Source organism: Apaloderma vittatum, unplaced genomic scaffold (assembly GCF_000703405.1).
Source record: "Apaloderma vittatum isolate BGI_N311 unplaced genomic scaffold, ASM70340v1 scaffold5109, whole genome shotgun sequence".
Classification (NCBI taxonomy): Eukaryota; Metazoa; Chordata; class Aves; order Trogoniformes; family Trogonidae; genus Apaloderma; species Apaloderma vittatum.
Window position 1 is genome coordinate 7,084 of NW_009733407.1, and position 9,107 is coordinate 16,190.

The window sequence follows — 9,107 nt, forward strand, 5'->3', positions numbered from 1 at the left end:
GGGTGAGCTCAACCTTCAGCCTTCAGAAATGTTCCACCAGCCCAAGGATGTACAATGAACAAGCACTTGGTCACTGCACAGCCCAGCTCCTCTTGCTAAGCTCAGGGTTACCCTGGGTTTCCAGCTAAAGGATCTTTTCCAGCCAAGACTGACAACAGTCTGCTAACTGTAGAACTTCAGATTAATGTACCAGCACTTTCCATATATCCAATACTGGACTGACTTATAGGGTTGTATCTTCCCTCACTTCGACAAAATCAGGATCCAGGTTTATCTTGTCTTTCTGAGGAAAACCACTGTGGTCCTAGCCTTTCTTCAATAGCAGGCACTTATAAAAAAACCCTGCGTATTACAAGACCCAAGTAAACAGATTGCTACGCAACTCAAGCTCCAAATTTTTAAACCAGAAAAAACTCACCTCCCGTCTGGACATCAGCAAAGTACACAGAAATCTCAACAGTGGGATTTTTCAGAAGTGTTTAGCATTGTTCTAGCAGTCTCTTTGGAAATCGGTTGTAAAACTGTTCATGGGAACAGAGCTGCAGCACCAACACGGATGTTGATCACTAGTGGCTGAGTGATATACAGTGTGTGAACACACAATTATAATCATCAGTAGCACACCCAGGAGAAATTATGACATTCAGACTAAGTGCATATTTCATCCATGGGGTTGTACTGCAGACTGCATGCATCTGCACCACAGCAGGCCGCTTACAAGAACAGGAGATCCATACGTCCTGCGTGTATGACAAGCAAGAGCAAGTTCGGTGTTCAGTCGTCAGGTACTGAGAACCCCACAGTGATGCCTTCAGACCAGACGAGCTGGCATAGTACAGCTGTCTCAAATGGCTTGCATCATACCAACCCGTCTAGTTTCAGAAAAATAAGGCTGAACTGCTGGTGAGACAGGAATCAGGTATCTGCTGTATAAGAAAAATACTCTTTAAAACTGCATCTAACTCACTGACAGCAAGACTTTAAACTATAAGTGTTTGTTTTAAGATCTCTGTATGTGCAGGACAAAATTAATTATCTTTTTATATGTTTCACGAATTGTAAACAGGCAAAAAAATAAAGACTATTTTCAAAAAAAAGTACTTCAGATTTCTGTTGAATGTAGGGGGTGCGACAGAAGAACAAAATCCACTAAACATCCTTTCTTTTTCATTCAATATAGATCTTTTAAAACTGCAAAATCTAGGCTACTTGAAAATTTTTACCTTCTTTATCTGAAACATTGTAGAAGTTAGCAATGTTTGTATCTCACGTCTAATTCTGAGCTGCTCCTTTGCTGGCTTGTTTCTGAAGAGCTGGAGTAGTCACTTAAAGGCTCTTTCAGTGCAGTGGTAACAGGACATCTCAGATAACTGTGGTGACAATACTGTAGCTCTGCCAGCACTATTTTTGACACTCTGGATAGCCCCAGCTCACCCAGACATGGATTTTTGGTCACTGAAAGTTGTCTTGACTCCATTAACTCCACAGATTACATCAATACTGAAGAGAGCTCAGAAAGGTAGCTACTATGCAGACACTTAGAACTTGTTTCAGTTGGTTGCCTGGTGCATTTGAACTGCCCTAGGGCATCTCAGATGTCACCTTATGGCTCTCATAGCACCTACATCTTTCTGGGTAGGCAGTCAGAGGTCAGGCGGCACATCCTGGAGCATCTCAAATAGCAAAAACTTCTGTGCTGAGACAACTGAAATAAGCCCTTTCTTCAGACATCTACCTGTAGACATCTAGAAGGTGAAACCCACTCCAGCATCTATACAGAGATCCACACAAGATAAAGGGAGAGAATGAAATGAAAATTGCGAGTACATCTATCTGGAATTGTCATCTTTGTTAGCATTCACAGAAGAATATGAAATAGTAAAGCAGGACATGCCACCCTCCTGGTTACTCTGGGAAGCTGTTCCTATCAATCCATTTTGTCCCTACAAAAGTAGCTGAGCTGGTTTCATTCTACTCTCTGTGCCGTGGCTCACTGCGACTTGGAAAACTTATGAAAACAAAGACACCGAGGCTACACTGTGAATTTTTCCACTTCTTTTTTTTTTCAAAATGTAAATCACATTGAGCTTCTGTCAGTATGTTATTGGATTGTGTACAAGGTCTTGTAATTATATCCAAGGATCTGGCACTCTTGGGAAAGCAGAAGAGCGCCAAAGGAGGTGGCAGAAGCACAGAAAGGGCAGCAACTCTTACTCATTTTTGTGATCATCTTTAGTGATCTGGGCTTTAATTTTCCCCTATCTCTAGTGTTTGTAATGAGTGCAACACTCCATCCATAGGATGCCTTTCTTTTTCCAGGTAAAGCTGAGCAAAAGTGGTCAGCCATGTATATTGCTTTGACCAAAGAAAGAAGATTCAAATAATTTTTTGTATATTGCTTTGACCAAAGAAAGAAGATTCAAATAATTTTTTGTATTCCATGGGTTCACATAGATGTTAGCAAACTCTTTTACTTACAAAATCCTATAAAAGAATAATTCAGGGAGTTAAACATGGGTTTGAGTGAATGTTGTTCAGGAAAAAAGTTTTGGGTCAACTCAAATGTGAATTGAAAATATTGATTCTCACAGTTTTAATTTATCCTGGACAAATCTGTGAAGGTTACACACACAGAAATCGAACCTGTTGTGAACCTATGGATGGAGTGTTGCACTCACTACAAACACTAGAGATAGGGGAAAATTAAAGCCCAGATCACAAAAGATGATCACAAAAATGGGTAAGAGTTGCTGCCCTTTCTGTGCTTCTGCCACTTCCTTTGGCGCTCTTCTGCTTTCACAAGAGTGCCAAGAAGATGCACGTGTCTTCCCTTAACATGTTCTGCAGTTATTGCGGCTGCTCTGGTGGTTCAAGTGTGCTCTGAGTGTGCACTGCTCTGCTCACTTCTACCCTCCATCTCACCCACTTAAAGTGTCAGCAGTGGGACATGAACTTAGTAAGTTCAGGTTGGGATATGAAGCAGGCACACTGAAAAAGGGATAAGGGGAAGAGAGAAACCCAAGTGGAAGAGAAGACAGAGGGCCAGAAACTGCGGTAGAAAAGGAAGAAGGACTGTAGAGGTAACAGCAGGAGCATCACATGACACATCAGGCTTTGGCTCATACATAGTACTTGATATTTTGTTTTAGACTGCAAATGAAACAAGAGATAAAAAGATGCTGTATTTGTTATATGAATTCTTCATCCAATTTGTTTTATATCTTTGTAGATCCCACTATGGTTCTTAAGTACACGGTATGTAACAGTAATAAAACCATTCTCCTCCACAACACGAGCTGCTCTTTTGCACGGGTCTTTGTCCCGATATCCACGATTCTAGGGTTTTGCAGCTATAATTCCTTCAGGAGATGTCCCTGTTATGTATGACATGGTAGAAGAGAAATGCAATGCAGAGCATCATATTACAAAACAGTTCATGTCACCTTCAGCCTCTGGACTATTTTACAGGCTGTGCGACAATATCTAGATTTCAGTGAGTAAGAGCAGCATACAGCTTGGACTTGTGTCTCCCTATCTGAAGTCATTCTCCACTTAGCAAATAATTTTTGGTCTGCAGTGGTTCTGAAGTTTGTTGGTAATATCTGAGGTGCTGCACAGCATTGCCTGCTCTCTGACTGGGTATTTACTTGAAGCTAACCTACTCCAAACAAAAAGCCTTGTAAGAATTGCTTACACAGCTCAGGAGTGACATCACAGAATCATAGAATTGTGAGGGTTGGAAGGGACCTTAAAGATCTTCTTGTTCCACCCCCCCTGCCATGGGCAGGGACATCCCCCACTAGATCAGGCTGCTCAGAGCCCCATCCAGCCTGGCCTTAAAAACTGCCAGGGATGGGGCTTCCACCACCTCTCTGGGCAACCTGTGCCAGGGTCTCACCACCCTCATGGGGAAGAACTTCTTCCTAATGTCCCGTCTGAACCGATCCATCTCTAGCTTCAATCCATTCCCTCTAGTCCTCTCACTACCCGACATCCCCAAAAGCCCCTCACCAGCTTTCTTGTAGGCCGCCTTGAGATACTGGAAGGCCACAATAAGGTCTCCTCGGAGCCTTCTTTTCTGCAGACTGAACAGCCCCAACTCTCTCAGTCTGTCTTCATAGGAGAGGTACTCCATCCTCGTGGCCCTTCTCTGGACACGCTCTAGCATGTCCGAATCTTTCTTGTGCTGTGGGCTCCAGAACTGGACGTCGGTGTTAGTGTGTCAGCAGTAATGTCGTTCTGGGTGCTTTCCAGACATACAAGAGGAGATGGGGTTTGTTCCGCATTACATGTAATGATTTTTGCTCTTTTTAGTCATCCTGCCTTCTATCCCTTCACCTCCCCCATGTTTTCATCCTCCCTGTCTCCATTCCTGTCCTTTCTTCTGGATCCTGGGCTTAGAGAACCTCTGACCCCAACAGCTGACTTGTGAAAAGAAGGTCTTAGCACTGTAGAATCTACTTCTCTAACTGCCCAGCATCTCCTTATGAATTTGATGAGAAGTGAAGTCTCATCATCTCAAGGGAGACTAATTACTTGCGGCCCTTCTTCATTTTAGCTACTTCAGCCATGGGTTTGTGTGAGAAGGACTGTCTGCTGTTAAAGTGGTCTCTGACTGAATAGAGATGAGATATGTATTTAAACTGATACTGATTTTCAAAAAGAGTCATTTAGATCAGGATTGTAGCAAAAAGTGTATATCCAAACACATATCAGATGGCTGATTTGAAATCCAAATCCAAGCTCAGACATCCCGCAGGTTCAGAAAAATCATGGCTGGCATTTGAGTTAGGTCCAGAATAAAAGGTAGTTGCAGTTGTTGGGTTTGGAGCTTGTACTACATCTGGGCTGATAAGACGTTTGGGATGTAATTCAGTGAGTTACTCCTTTGCCAAAATATAACTATTTTTATTAGTACTATGAAAACAAAGGGTAAATTATATCAAAATATGGTGTTAGTCAGGAGTAGAAAAACTTGCTGCCATTTCAGCTCCAAAGACGTTGCTCAGTTTTTACTATCTTAGCTAAATATAGACGAATATATTATTTTGGGCTGATCCATTCCTGAGGAAGTAGACGAATGTTCAACACTGGAAATTTTTTTGTGTACATAGATGTCAAGACAAGCACTGAGGGCATTAGATTTTGTTCTTGTAGTACTTATTACTATTATTTGGAAAATTAATCTCTCTGCACTACTTCAACTCTTTATGAGTTTCTTGTATAGCTGGAATTGTTAGAAATTGAGGACCATAATTTACTGCTGATTTCTCAGCAGAGATTCCTAGAGCAGTCAAAAAGGAGATAACTGACACAGTGAGTTCCTTAAAGTGGCTCTACTGGCCTGTTTATGGATAAAATTTCAGGGCAGGTAAGGTAAATTCATTAATGCCTGGGCACGGTAAACAGAGGAGAACGTGCTGTAACACCCTGTGACCATTGTCTTACTCAGTACTCATTGGTCTTGAAAGTGCTTCTCCTCTGAAGATGATTAAGAAAAGCATGTAAGGTTACTTTAACTCTATTAGGCCACACTTCATCCAGCTGCCTAAAGAAAATGAAGCTGCTTGTGCACCTCATCTTAACTTTTCATGGTGTCTTTGAACAAGCAAGTCATACTCACCCTATACACAGGACTTCAAATGATTTTGCCCTTTTAGTCTCTGAAATATGTGGTAGGGCTGGAATGGCATCTTAGCCAGTTTTCCATTCCCTGATTCTGCAAGCTGTCCTTTCAGACCTCCACTCAGGTGAGTAGTCCTGTTGCTGTAAGTAAAGTTCTGCAAGCGCAAATTTGCTGAAAAAAATGGTACCCTGCCTTACAATGAATGGAAAGTTAGAAAAGTTGGAAAGGTTAGAAAGAACAAGGAGTTGTTTTAAACATTCTGAAAACTTGGCCATCTGCAAAAGTATTGGGTGAGAAAATATTTTTTAAATCCTGTAAAGACAAGCATAAATTATCTCTTCCCCAATAAATTTTAACTCTGCAGGTTGTTCTTATTTACTATGAAGAGCCGGTTAATAGTGCATAAAAGGAACATCAACAGGATGGTTAGGAAGGATTCACAGGAGGACATCAAGGAAAGTTATTAAGCATTATTCAAACCTTTCTACCTTCTCTTTTGCTATGGAAATGGAATCATATAACCACACAGGTATATCAACACATTCACAAAGCCATATATCTCACAGTGCAATTGAAACAATTTCTGAGATTTTTGATTCAGTTCATTGTTTTCAGAATTGTGAATGTTCTCATATAGATTGCATCTAAGGGCAATGTGTAAACACGTGAATGTGTAAGCTATGACTGTTCTAATCATGCATTTGGGTAAATCAGAGAAATAATTGTGCATGTGTTTGATTTTCAGATGTCTTCTTGCTCTTGACACATTGAATGTGGATCTGAATGATAAAATGAATGGGAAGGACTTTTATATATCCATGTTTTTTAAAAGTACTAGGAATTAGTACCCACAATTCTGTTTAAAAGTGAAAAAGGAAATGGCACAATAACAGTGAGCTGAGCTTACACATAAGCACTTTGATCCAAGGACTGGGAGTAGAGAAAAGGAGAGACATCCTGAAAATGTAAAATGGATTAAATTCCCTGACAGTTGTGAGAAAGACAGCACTTGTCTCAGCTGTTCTTTTTATGGTTTTCTAAACTCTTTTGCACTATGAAAACCATTTTTCTGTGTGAATAAAATATCAAAATTTTTAACATTTGAGTTAGCATAAAAGAGACATTTTTGTTACCAAACCCTCCAGGATATTTCCTTGAAGGAGTAGCTCACCTTGCTTTGAACACAGATTTACATAAACAGGTTTTCCCGTCTCGCTGGCTTCTAGCTGCATCCACGAATGAAGGTATTTCTTACTCTGCTTGGCCATTACCTTCTGACCTTGCTTTGTGAGAAAGAGAGAGGTGTTGGCCACCTTCAGGAGCCCGTCCTCCTCGTGGCAAGTCCACCTGACTGCCTGGGGACAATCGACGACGATGCTGCGAGATGACAGGGCAGAGCGCGTAGAGATGCTCAGGCACAGGGCGGATTTCACGTGGAGGAGCCTGTCATCTGCCGTCCACTGCCACTGCTGGTTGAGGTTGGTCATATTGCACTTCTCCATAATGACTCCTCTCTTTTCTGAAAGACACTGCTGTTTCTGGACATGGATAATCAAAAACCCTTCTGGAAGAGGAAAATGCCAGAAAAAAAATTCAACATATTATCACATGGTTTCTTAACAAAAAGCAAATTCTTGATACATCAGCAAATAAATCTCTGTAACCACTTTCTACACGTAGAGCTTTTAACGAACTTTCTATATGCTGAACCTATTTGAAAAAAACCCAAACACACAACCCACATGATGCAAGTGTGGGTAATGTAAGGAATGAGAATGCAAAAAGCAAACTGTCACCTTGTCCTTCATTATATATAAAAATTAAGAAACAATTAAACTGGATATAAAAGAAATCCCAGAACTACTGACTTTAAATGCCAGTTCTAAACACCCCACTTCCCCTGCTTGAATGCATACAGAAATCCACATGAGCTCTCAGTCTTTTTTTTCAGTTTTACAACATAGACTTTTTAAAATATAATTTACTGCCTGGAAACTGTTTTAGCAAAACTCATAGTGTTTCAGAAGAAAACATATAAGAGGATGTTCCCAGATCTGTGTGCCTCTCACTGCCTGTGCTGTTACAGGAATGGAGGCTCTTTACTGGTAGGAAGTACATCTGTTTTACTGGAGTTGCTCCAACGTCTCTAGCTGTTAGTTTTGTGACCATTCTAATTCACATTAGATTAGCTCTTTGTGTCATCACACTTAAAGATCAACACCAAACACTCAAATGAAGAGAACTACAGTGCAGTTACCAAAAAATCCCAAAGTTACCAACACAAAATCCACACTTGTTACAGAACACACAACTGGTTATTTCAAACGCAGCCTCCCTGCCACGCTTTGTTTATGCTTTTCTCTTTTTTTTTAAATCTCAGTTACTCAAACATTTATGAAGTGCTAAACCCAACATGTATATTTATTTCCTTTGGTTGAGGTTTGTCATCCCTCTATATTTGCAGACCTGGGTATTTTCTAACTATGCATCACAGAAAGCTCCTGGCTCTGGAAGTCTCACAAAGTAGGAATAAAAAATAGGAATCTCCCCTTCTAAGACCTTGTCCCAAATCTCAGCCCCTGGATTGTCTAGCAAGAGATTCTTCTTAAAAAAAAAGGAGAGGTTTCTCCAGCATAGAAGGAGACAGTTTATTTTCCTTTGGAAAGAAATCCAAACAGAATGGGCTACGTTGGCCCTGCCCCCCATTCCTCTTGTATGAACCCCAGCAAAGAAGTGACTCGGATTTTGTAAGTCACCAGCTGTGCCGGAGGGCTCTGCTCAGTGGCAGAAAAAGCGATACGGCGGAGGGAAAGTGGGGAGAGACACTTACCTGAGAATGTCAAGGCAAGACAGGTAGAAACCAGGACGTGAAATAAAGAATCCATTTTCCCTCTAGCAACTCCCCATGCTTCTCTTAAAAAAACCCACCTCAGATAAGTGAAGCGAAGGCTAGGAAGGAAATGTGCCTTCACAGGGGGAAAAAAGTCAGTGACGAGCACTTCCTTCTATTCAATTGTTTTGGGGAGTTTTACACCACTTTGTCCTTTCATATGATTCTTTGGAGTTTACTAGTTGCTTTATTTTGGAAAAACACAAGCGAAAGAAGGAGACATTTTCAAACATCTGGGAAACTAAAAGAAATTATACTGAATCTCTTTAGAGCAAAAGAAAAGGGATTATACTTTTGTATAATTCATTGCTTGTGAAATACTGCAAGTCTGCAGGTGATGTGGATAATGCTGAATAAGTATATACTGCATTATCCAAGCAACAAACATATTTTTTGCAACTATATGTAATCAAGCAAGATCTCGATATTGATACTTCTAACTTCACAAGTTCTAAAAGTCAAGTTGAAAGGAGAAAGGAGATGGGGAAGGGGAAGAGGAGGGGCAAAGCTCTGAGCTCTGTGCCAGATCTTACATGAACTCCCCCCGAGGCACCAAACGATGCTGGTTTTGCCTTCCCATCAGGTGATCCA